At 39.6% G+C, this 12,296-nt stretch overlaps 1 pseudogene; it reads left to right on the top strand.

Moving 5' to 3' along the window:
• Nucleotides 1-766: 766 nt before the first annotated feature.
• LOC134380928 (magnesium transporter NIPA2-like) lies at nucleotides 767-11,880 on the top strand (annotated as a pseudogene).
• The last annotated feature ends 416 nt before the right edge of the window (nucleotides 11,881-12,296 follow it).

The following is a 12,296-nucleotide window of genomic DNA, read 5'->3' as shown; positions in this document are numbered from 1 at the left end:
CTCTGCATTCTGGTCCTGGAAATGGATTTTAGGTTTGCTTTGCACACTGTGGACCACAGGAGTGACCGGCATCCTGTCTGTGCTTCCCAACACTTCTGCAAACATCTCCCATCTGATGTCCTGCCCTGTTTCCAACCTGCCTGGGACTCAGATACTCCACCAGGCATATAATGGGCCAGTTGAAGCTGCACAACAAGCAGAAACAGAACACATAGATTTTATTTAAAAGGACACATGGCTATCCATTCAAGAGAAAATGTTGTCATCCTGGTCAGGCCTGGATCCAATCTATGTTGGAGAACATGAAAGGACCCCAGCTACAGCAATGATCCTCATATGCTAATATAACCTGGTCAGGTACACTGCTATTTCTTGCCATTTTCTTTTTTCTCCTATGAAGTTTGCCATCATTTCACACACATTTTGCAACAATAAAGGTAGTTCTGTTACTGCCTATCTTGTAGAGATGGAGAAGCAAAAGCATTTTATAACTGGGTTTCAACAGTTTTGAATTTACTTCCTCAAATCTCTCTCTAACTCCGTCCTCTACCTGCCTTTTTTATTTATATAAATATGATGTTTTTCTCAGTGACACACAAAGTCTGGACAAATAGCTGGGGGTTCTAGAGGCTCTGTTGTATTTGAATTTTGGAAATGGAATTAACAAACTTAAACTATGACTCTTTTGAAGCGCTTTGGAGGTGAGGTGTCACCAGACTAATGGGATGTAGGTGAAGCGACAACTAACCAGAACATTAGAAACCAGATGTTGGGTAGAGCAGAGCCCCTGCAGCCTCAGTCTCTGGAATTACCACCACCCCCTAGTCCTGAAAAGTCCGGCCCACACATCTTCAACCATGGACAAGAAGGCCGGGATGAGCAGAAACCACAGCTCAGGCTGTCATTAGTTAGTTGTTGCTGGTGTTTATGTGTTTTAAATGAAATCGTAGCTAGTAATGAGGTTATTTTTTGAAATACTCATTTTTCTCTACATAATTGCCTTGACACTCGGTGGCGAAGAGGAAGCAATCAAGTACACAGTAACAAAATACGATGTTGGATTTTACAGATCGCCTCCCCTCCTTTCAGAAGGGAATTTCTATTACTTTCACTTCTCAGGTATGTCACAATAAAAAGGGAAAATAACTCTCAAAAGAACAAATAGTGCATATCATGAACTAATAGAGCGATAGTAATTGGCAACAACTTCCACAGCTATTAACCCGCAGTGCTGGGCCGCACAGAAACGAGTGAGATTAGTTCCATTTCAGTTATAATAACAACAGGAACCAGGCGCAGATGTTTGTATCTTAGTGGAAGCGGAGGATAGATCGCGAAGCAAGTCTAGATTCCATGATCAGACAGGAAAGAAGCCCTCCTCCTGAAAATCAAAATGAAAGAGTTGCCGGTGGCGGCTTGCACTGGGTTCTAAGAGTTAGGAGGCAAATATTTTTGCAAAAAGAACCACGGGGAAGCAAAATGAAAATAAATTGCTCCAGGTTCTAGACATTCTGTATGCCTGGGCACTGGCTGTAATCTTCAGAAAAATAGATGGTTCAAAGGCAAAACAAAACAAAATAGAACATGTCAAGGGGATATTTTTGCATGGCCCTGAATGAAATAATTCAGGTCTCCCAAACTGGTGTCCACAAGGCTTTAGAATCTGCCTTGTGATATTTCTAGCCCTTTCTCTGGACAATTGAGTCACAACATAAAGAACCCAAGTTGAAATGGAATGTTCTAAATTAATACACAATGGAAAATAGAAACCAATATTGGGGACTTTAAAAAAATAAATTTTTAGCTTTTATACCACCCTGAAAACAAACAACCCTGAAGAAGTCTGTTCACTTGGATTTGGTTTGAGAATTTGAGATCTGCCTTTTCCTGCTTTTGCCAAGTGAATCCCACTCCTTCCTTCCTCTCACACTCCTGGGCCCTTTGTGACTCCCGCCTTCCTTCACACCCAAAGGCAGAAATGAGGTGTGAAAGGCTGTTTAAGTACTCTTAACTTAGCAAGAAAGGAAACTATCTGGCCATTTTTTTATATTCCATGATATTAAAGTAATTCATCTGAATTTGTGCTAATGACAGTAAATCTCTCGTGCTGACAAGCTGTGGTCAATTATCCTTTCTACAGCCTTTTAGATCCAAAGCACTAGGAAGTGTGTCAGTGCTGGAAACTTGTGGCTTGCTTCTTCAAATGAAACAGCCGACCAGCTTGAGCACCTCTCTCTAAGGTGCATCGCCAAGCTCCTAGCCCCCCAAACAGCCCTCCCAGGGCCTGCAAATGCTGAGATGTTTCCGCTGGAATTTACATGTATGGAGGAAATGGTTGAAACAAAGCGGTGTGCTATTTATCCCTATAATGAGTAGTTTAACAGTGACAATTAGGAAGGAAATTCTACAAGCCTGAACTCTGGTTACTTATTACTGCCACTGAAAGTCAATTAAAGTATCTAACTAATTACAGGGATTGGGATCATCTGTCATCTGGCAAATCATATTAGAGGGAAGAGGCACTTGGTTAGTTCTTGAAAGCATGTGACCTAGTCTCCACTAGGTTGGTTAATTTTCTGAAATGGGAGTGTGTGAGGGGTCTTGCCCCACACGTCTGCAGATCCGTTCACCTGGGAGAGCAGCAGAGATGTTAGCTGGATTTTCATCTAACCTCTGCTGCTGTACAAAGAGCAAGAGTTGGCCAGGAGGTGGGTGGGGAGGTATCCACTCTGCCAAACCGACCAGTCACCCAGAACACGGCTCTTCAACTCAAGAATCTACAGTGGTTCCTCGTTGCCTATTACACCAAGTTCTTATTTCCTTGTCCACTCCAAGGCCAATCTGTTCCCGCTATCGCTCCCCAGTACGTCCTTCAGTTGTCTTGGTCAGCTGACTCTTTCACAAACTTTATCATCATGGCTTAGACCATTTCTATGCATCCTCTCAGCCTGTTACTTAAGATGCCTCTTCCCTTCTCTTCTGCCTCTTCAAACCGTCTTCACCCTTCAAGGCTCAGCTCAGACTCCTCCTTCATGCAGAATCCAATACCAGACCTCTCCTCCTGTGAACTGCCTATGGAGTTCTGAGCTTATCAATGGATGGTTCTCAGATTGTGAGCACCTAGAAGGGGCTACATCTTTAGTCTCTGCTTCTCGTCCAACATCTGGGATCCATTGACACCCCCAAAGTGGTAACCTCCTGATCTTTGGTTTCTGTTTTTTCTGTAGTTTAGTCTCCTGTTTGGTAAGATGTCTTAATCAGACCTAGCTGGCATTCTTTCATTTGCTTTCTCCTTCATTCTTTCAGCAGTGTCTTTAGAATGGCTACGTAGAGCAGGACACTTGAACCATGTCTTCTGAGTCTGAATCCAGCCAGGGCTTTCTCTCCTACCACATCGCCTCAGTAGGAAGCTGCAATTGCTCACACCACCCTCACAAATCGAGGAGTCTCTCGCTGTTCATTGCTTTTCCTTGGCCAACTCTTTTACAGGGAAATGGTCATAAAACGCACACAAATATAGAAAGATTAAGCTCTCCCCCCTGAAGCTCCACACAGCTCTCCTCAGAGCAGTCTCAGAGCAAAACAGGAGGCAAAGGGAGGAGAATATTTTCAAATGATCTTCCACATGACTTCAGAGCTTACTTAAGGTTCAAGTTTGGTTCACAGGATGGACAAAACGTGGGTCAGCCAACTATGCTAGGGTCAGCCAGACACTGGGGTCAGCTGGCCATGTTTGGGTTGAATGAAGAACATTTCTGTACTTCATATCCCAAGACAGATATTGGAATTTTAGCTTTCCTTCTTGCAGTCTCTTTATGTTTTAAAAGCTCATTTCATCTTGGAGTGATACTTCCCAGAGGATGTATTTTCTCATTTTCCCCCTTCATGGCATGTCCTTTGGCATCTCATGTTCTGCACCTGTGGTGTTTAGACTTTATATCTTCACTAGAATTCTCCTGCAATATGATGTTTGTGTAAAAATGAATGTATTGCATGTGTCCAAGGAAACTGACCAGGAGAAAACAAGAAATCTGACCGATGGGAAAATCCACAAAATGTTTTCATTAAAGTTTCCCACGATTTTCTGCAGGAAATATTGCCCATTACAAAGCATTGAAAATAGAATATTCTCAGGCATCAAACATAAAGACAAGAGTGACAAGTCCAAAAACATCAGATTATATCAAAGGACTGCTTGAAAGCCTTCAGTGGCTCAGCCTCTCTGGCAGTGCTCAGCATATCGCACTGATATTACTGTACTTTTGTCACAACACCAGACTCCAGCAATTAAAGTGCAGTGTTGTGTGTCTCCCTGGTGACTAGCACAATGCCTAGCACACAGTAGGCCCTCATTAAATATTTGAACAATGAATTCTTGGTCACTATTTGGCTATATAAGTACCACCAAGTACTAGATGCAGAGGTTTCAAAACACCAAGATACACAGTACCCATCTTCAAGAAATTCAGACTCTGGTGTTGTGATTCCCAAGCCTGAGCCAACATCAGAATTGCTCAGGAAGCTGTAAAAGTGCAGATTTTCATGCCTCACCTCCAAAGGTGCTAATTCAGTAGGACTGCATAGGGGCCCAGAATTCTATGTTTTTAATAAGCCCTGTCACCTCTAGAAATCAGCCAAATTGGGAGCCATAGGTCTAGTGGGTGTTAGCAAAGCCTTGTGTTTTTATATCTTGTTTCCTATGTATTATATCATTTGTTACTCTCTGAGGGTGGGTAACATACCCTGTATGTTACAAATGAAGATGAGAAGCCTAGAGAGTTCCCAAAGTTGATGGAGTCAGAGTCTGGATTTGAACCCAGGATTCCCATCCAAAAGCTCAGCAGTGTTTCCATTTCACCAACTCCCTCTTGAGGGTATTAACTTAGGTTAGCTCTGTTGGGTAAAGAGCAACAAACCATAGGTGAACCGTCACTATGTTCAAGTCCCTCTCCCAGGTTCTTTGGGAGAGACAAAATAAAAGGAAGATACTGCCTTCCCCACCCAACAACCCTGAGAATGACAATGGGAAAAAGAACAGTTATGGAGACAGGTCCTCTCAGTGCTGGCAAGTAATGAGGGGTACTTCCTCATGGATATGTTTTACATGGAAAATAAATAAATCAACTGACAAGTCAATCCTAATGGGTGGAATATGCTGGGTTCATACTCTTGGTCTGTGAACTAGACAGCATACCAAATGCACTCCTTTAGCTGAACATGGTGTCTGAATTCCACCCTCTTGCTTCTCTTTGGATTGTTACCTAGCCCACTTTGCTTCACTCTGCTCTCTGCAATGTGGTTGAGATAACTCATTAAAGGGTTTATCCCACTATTATCATATAATCCAATATGACATTGACAAGGCATTTGACAGCAGACAGATGAAAACTCCAGCTGCCTTTCTGGATTAGTAACATAGCAAGTTTCATTTTACAATTACAAGCTGCAAGAGAGCAGTGTCAGCAAAAGGTGTCTCCATTTTCTATTCAGGTACACGACCCGAAGCTCTTCCCTGCCGCATCCCTGACAAAAAAAGACCAGGGATTCAATAGTGTGGTCACAGAGCTATCCCATCAATCAGGGATGTGATCCCTTCAGGCTGTGAGAGACAGAAGTGAACATCTAGAAGCATACAGAGGACTTGTGCTGACCACAGGGGGCGGGGGGAGGAGATGAGTCACTTGAAAAATAAGCAGAAAAAAATGCAAGTTTTTAGTCTTCAATCTTTATATTCTGCTTGCAGGTGTTTCTGCATGGATGAGCATCTCATCAAGGTATTTTGTTTTCCTCTTCTATATGCTAGCACCAGGTGTTAACAGAAGGAGTTAGGAGGGAAGATGGAAGAGGGAAAAACTGTCAAATGTGCCTAGACATTTATCAGAGCCTCGTCATTCAAGAGAAATGACTGACGGCTCTCGTTTCCTTACACTCGCAATGGGAAATGAACAACTCTGAAAGGTTAGTGTCCTGATGACGGTGGCATTCTCTGGGGACTCTTCCTTTACCGTCTCCCAGGTTGAGATTTTCTGTTCAAAGCACACTAAAATCAGACCTCACTGGGTGCACTGAATTATGCACAGATGTATACAAATTCAGACCACCTTTTAACTAATCATTTTGGGAGGCTACATACTTACTTGATGGAAAGCCCCCTCCTTTTAAAATGAGCTTCACAGATAATGGCATATTCATTCAAAATATATATTTACTGATATCTGTTATAAAAAGGCCTGGAATGAGGAGCCACTGCTAGGATGAGGTGGCAGCAAAGGTCTGGGGATCATCCCAGGAGGGGCAGCTTGGCACTCTCGCGTAGGGAGGAGCCAGCTGCAGCCCTGTCTGTGCTCGCTTCCCACTGGACATAGATGAAGGTGGTGCAGGAGATGGGGGGCTGTGGCAGCCCCTGAAGCTTGTATGGGGAAGGTCTGAGAGTTGAAAACTGAATCAATCACACTATCACCAATACCCACAATTTCTCTTTGTCTGTGACTGATGTAATCTACAGCAGCTTTTGCAGTAGCAAATGATATATCCTGAGACATGGAACATATGACTTTTATATTGGTGTGGGATTGTCCAAGAGCTCTAGCATTTTTATTGGAGAGAATTGTATCTTGAAATAAACAAAAACTAGAGCTCCTGCAACTTACCAGAATAGGACCAACAAGGGCAGGTCAAAGTGGCCTTGCGTATCTTAAAGAATGGTTGTGGCGGGCTGCACTGCTCTCGATGGGAGTTAATGAGGTGGCCAACTTGACTGCTTGCACGTTTGGGCCAGTTAACTGAGCACCCCCATGCCTCCATTAGGAGTTATTCTTGTTCTTGTGAAAGTCTAAAGTTACAGTCATTCATCCTTCAAAAGAAGAGGACATGGAGATGTTAAGCAAAATGTCTTGCAAGCAAGGTAATCCACATACTGTGGTTTTTACAAAACTTGTGGGCATTGCAGTCTTGACATTGATCCTCGTGTTAGGACCTCATCACAAATAAAGTCCTTGTTACATAACCATCTGCTCTGTAATTGGAAAGTTTCAATCTGCTGTGTTAAAGGCCTGGACATTGCTTTAAAGAACTTTCTTTAGGAAAGCCTCAGCTGAGACATCCCTTGGCCTGCATTCTGCTGCTGAGCCTCACAGTCTGTGTAAGCACAGAGATTAATTATCTGAACAGGGCCCTAGACATATTGCACCCTTCTACATAGTAACCCTAATGCATGACGTCTTATTTATAGCATTGGTTTTAACTGACTCAGCTCTTCTTTTTTAAGGAGGGGCAAAATATGACTGTTGATGACATTATTGGCACATTGAGTGGCTTCATAAAATCGTTGTGGGGGTGTCACCATTGCATGCCTTTAAAAATTCTGTTTAGTCTAGCAAAACTTCCCATGTCTTTTTGAGAAAATGAAAAAGCAATGATACAATTTTTCTAATATTCTTAATAGTAAGAATAATAGTAATGGAATTGAACAGCAAACTGGTGAAAGCATCCCCCAAATAAATGGAAATCTGACAATTTTTTTAGAAATAAATTTAAATAAAACGTTATTCTGGAATTCTGCTACAAAGTGAGTTTGATTTTCAGAACATGTCTGAAAACAACATTGTCCTTCTTAAATAATGTTCTGTAGAGACAGTCTTTTTTAGGATTTCTCTAATTTGAATCAAGAAAAATTAATTTTCTCATACTTAGAATATGATAGTTAACTAAAATGACCTCAGTATGCAGCTGGTTTCTATTTCTATGAGCACTGCATTATAGCACATGTATTTTAAATTTTTATTCTTCCATGAAGAACTAATATATTAATGACAATTTTAAATGTAAGAAATGCTGTATTTTTTTATTAGTGAAAATAAAATGACATGTCTCTATACTAGGGTATTGGTCAAGCAACCTACTAGTTAAATAAAGGTAGTTTTTTTTTTCAAACTAGAATTAATTTGGGGGGATCTTTAGAAATAGTCTGAAATGATATGGATAAAGTCAGTAGATAAAGTAGGTCATCAAACTTGGTAATACCGTTTTGGGGGATTTGTGACTATAATGAAGAGATCGGTTTCCTTCTGGCTCAGAGGTGACTCTACCAAAGAGTTTTAAAGTGTTTGGAGAAAGGGCAGTACCAATGAAGACATAGCACACACGTCCTTATGCATGGCTACCTTTGAGGTGGCTCTCACTTGAACGGAAAGATTATGAGATGTTTGCTTTACAAATCACCAGCTCAAGAGCGAGACAGGAGAAGTCATGCTTAAAATATCTGATTATCACAGGTGAGAGGCTTTATTTTTTAGGAAAATAAAAATACTTTTTTTTTACAAATAATATGAGAGTGAAGTTATTCTAAGATCACATCTTGGGCAAAGAATCTTAAGTGCTTTTTAGTTTCTGGATTAAAAAAAAAATTTCCACACACCCAACATTCCTTTCTATGCCTAAGAGATTAATTTCTCACCACTTTAGGTGGTATCAACAAAGTCATTCTGGGATTAATTGAAAATTTTAATGCAAGAGATATACGATACGGGAAAACTGGTATATACATGCCATGACTAAGTAAGAAGTGTTTTTTATACATAAGTAGTAACTGAGTTGTCCATTAAAACTTAAAAAAAAAAAATCTTGGAAACTTGGTACAGTCTTTGATTCAAAATAGGTTAACTCTTAGTTATCTGTTAAGGTCAATTAAAAGAAATTCTGTCTAAATGTATCCATTTTTAATTTTTTACAAACTTTTTGTGGGTATTATGGACCTCAAATAAGCTGCATATATTTAAAAGTATACAATTTCATTAGTTTTCTCATCTGTAATCATCCATGAAAGCATCACCACAATCAGTATAATGAACACATCCATCCCCTCCAAAGTTTCCTCATGCCCCTTTGTAGTTCTCCCCTCCTTGCCTACCCCTCCTTTCCCAGGCAACCACTAATTTGCTTTCTGTCACTATAGATTCTGTCAATATTGAATTTTATGTAAATAGAATCATATGGTATCTTCTCTCTTTTTTCTGGCTTCTTTCACTCAGCATAATAGATTCATCCATGTTGTTGTGTGTATCAGTCCTTTATTCCTTACTATAGATAATTACATTTATTCCTATTATTCCAGACTTTTCTATGTAGTCCTTTTTATTTCATTATATGGATATACTAGAGTTTGTTTATCCATTCACCTGATGATGGCCATTTGGGATATTTCTAGTTTTTTATTATTATGAATCAAGCTGCTATGAACATTTATGTACAAATCCTTGTGTAGAGTATTCTTGGCTGGCAATCTTTGTCTTTTAGTATTTTGAAAATATCATCCCATTCCTTTCTAGCTTTTAGGGTTTGTGATGAAAAGTCTGATGTTAACCTGATTGGGGCTCCCTTATAGGTGATTTGACGCTTCTCTCTTGCAGCTTTTAAGATTCTCTCTTTGTCTCTGAGTTTTGCCAATTTGACTATGACATGTCTTGGAGAAGGTCTTTTTGGGTTGAATACATTTGGAGATCGTTGAGCTTCCTGGATCTGAAGATCAGTGATTTTTCCTATACCTGGGAAGTTTTCTGCCACTATTTTTTTGAATATGTTTTCAATGGAATCTCCATTTTCCTCCCCTTCTGGAATACCCATGACTCGGATACTTGATCGCTTAAGGTTGTCTGATATCTCTCTCAGATTTTCTTCAATGTCCTTGATTCTTTTTTCTTTCTTTTTGTCTGCTTGTGTTATTTCAAACAGCCCATCTTCAAGTTCAGAGGTTCTCTCTTCAACTTCGACAAGCCTGCTGGTTAAACTCTCCGTTGTGTTTTTTATTTCGCTGAATAACTTCTTCAGTTCAGCAAGTTCTGCTACATTTTTTTTCAGGACATTGATTTCCTTGTATATTTCCTCTTTCAGATCCTGTATACTTTTCCACATTTCATCATGATGTCTAGCTGAGTTTTCTTGTATCTCATTCAGTTTCCTTAGAATTATCACTCGAAATTCCTTGTCAGTTATTTCAAGGGCTTCTTGTTCTTGTGTAAACATACACTTTCTTTTCTCTTGGGTCATAGGTAAGTGTATGTTTAACTTTTTAAGAAGCTGCCAAACTATTTTCCAAAGCAGTAGTACCATTTTACATTCCTACCAGCAATGTGGGAGAGTTTCAGTTCCTTCACATCCTTGCCAATACTTGGTATAGTCAGTTTTTGCCATTTTAGATATTCTAATGGGTGTAAATGATATCTGATCGTGGTTTTGATCTGCATTTTTCTAATGGCTAACAATGTTGAGCATCTTTTCATGTTTCTACTTGGTATCCATATTTCTTCTTTAGTGAAGTGTCTGCTCAAATTCTATCAGTTTTTATTGGGTTGATTACCTCATTAGTTAGTTGTAAGAGTTTTTTATATAATCTAGATATAATTTCTTTATCACATATATGTTTTGCAAATGTTTGTTCCCAGGCTGTGATTTGATTTTTTATTTTCATAAAAGTGCTGTTTGCAGAAAAGTGTTTAATGCTGATGCAGTCCAACTTGTTGACTTTTTCTTTTGTAGTTTGTGCCTCTGGTGTCATATTTAAGAAGTCTTTACCAAACCTGCGGTCACTAAGATTTTCTCCTATGTTTTTTTCTAAAAATTTTATAGTTTTAGCTCTTATATTTAAGACTATGATCTATTTTGTGTTAAATTTTGTATATGGTATAAGTAAAGGGTCAAGGTGTATTTCATTTCACTTTTGCATAAGGCAATCCTTATCCAAACCATTTGCTGAAACAATTATCATTTCCCCATTGAATTGCCTTATCTACTTTATCAAAAATCAGTTTACTGTATAGAGACTCTCTCTTGAATAGAAAGTCTTTGTTAGAGTCTATCCCATTAATCTATTTCTATCTCTATTCATCCAACAGTAAACCAGCAATACAATCATTTATGTAGAAAATCCTACAAAATCTCCAACTTAGTGTAGGAAAGATAGATGATTCAATAACTTAAACTGGTATAATTGGTTTAAAAGGAGGAAATACAATCAGCTCCTAACCTCAAACTGTATGCAAAAAGCAATTCTGGATGGATTAAAACCTAAAGAAGAAAAGCAAAATTTATAAACTTAAAAAAAAAAATCTATTCTTCCCTGACTTGCCCCACTCAGACCTAGATTTTGTTACCTTTTCCTCTCCCTTCAGTGAGAGGCACAGAGCATTGTTTAAGAGATGACATAGCATAGTATTTTTTACGCATGGACTTCAGACTCTGGATTCAACTCTTGGCTCTACCACTTACTGTGAGTCCTTGGGCAAGGATCTTAACCATTTTGTGCCTCAATTTTCTCATCTGAAAATGAGAATAAGATTAGTACCTACCTCATAGGATTGTAGTGAGGATTAAATGATCATACATGTCAAACGTTTAGAATGGTATCAGTCACATAGTACTATGTGTGTGTTTATTATTATTTTTCTCTCTCAAGTGCCTTATGAGCCCCTATTCTATGCTGATTTAATTTTTTAAATGTAGTGAGTGCCTACTATGTGGCAGTCACTCAAATTGCTCAGTCTTCTTGCAAAGTCCTTTCACTATTTCACATTACCTCACACCTGGTGTTTTCTATCAAGCCCCTTCAGGGCCTTTCCAGAGGGAGCTTCCCTTCCCCTTCTAGCTTGATGGAGGCATAACAACTATTAGTATTCGTTGCTGCTTCCAGACCCATACCCTTCTATCTGTCTCCAGCAACCACCGCTGCCTGAGGTCCATATTATTCACTGATGGAAACCTCTTCCTTCCTGTTTTACAGGGGCTTCCAGAGTAATGTCCTCCTCAGAGCAGTATCTTCCCTCTACTGGAGATTTCATTGCCCAGATCCTAGGCCCTACCCCTCTGTCATCATACCAGTGGCCTTAAAGCATTTATGATAATGATCTTTCTAACAATCTGGTCTCATAGTTCTTTAACCTTTTCAAATGAAATGGAGTGAGGTGAAAGCCATTTTAAGTGAAAGAACATTCTAGACCACATCATACAATCATTTGAAACTTCCACTTCTGATTTCTAAAATTCTGAAAACTATCCCTCTGACCCCAGCCTCTTGTCCTTCCAAAATGCATCACTTAGGATTAAATGCTCTGCATGTGACAAAAATGCTAAAGTAAGAATGGCTTAAACAGATCAATGTTAATTTCTCTTGCCTATAAATGACGTCTGAAAGTAAGCAACCTAAGGCTGACTTGGTGATCCCATGATTATCAGGGATCCACACTCCTTCCAGCTCCATGCTCTGTCATTCTTAGGGTAAGACCCTCATCCTCATGGTTTAATAT

Source organism: Cynocephalus volans, chromosome 6 (genome assembly GCF_027409185.1).
Source record: "Cynocephalus volans isolate mCynVol1 chromosome 6, mCynVol1.pri, whole genome shotgun sequence".
NCBI classification, from domain to species: Eukaryota; Metazoa; Chordata; class Mammalia; order Dermoptera; family Cynocephalidae; genus Cynocephalus; species Cynocephalus volans.
The sequence above is the reverse complement of the archived record's forward strand: the minus strand, read 5'-3'. Positions and strand labels throughout refer to the sequence as shown.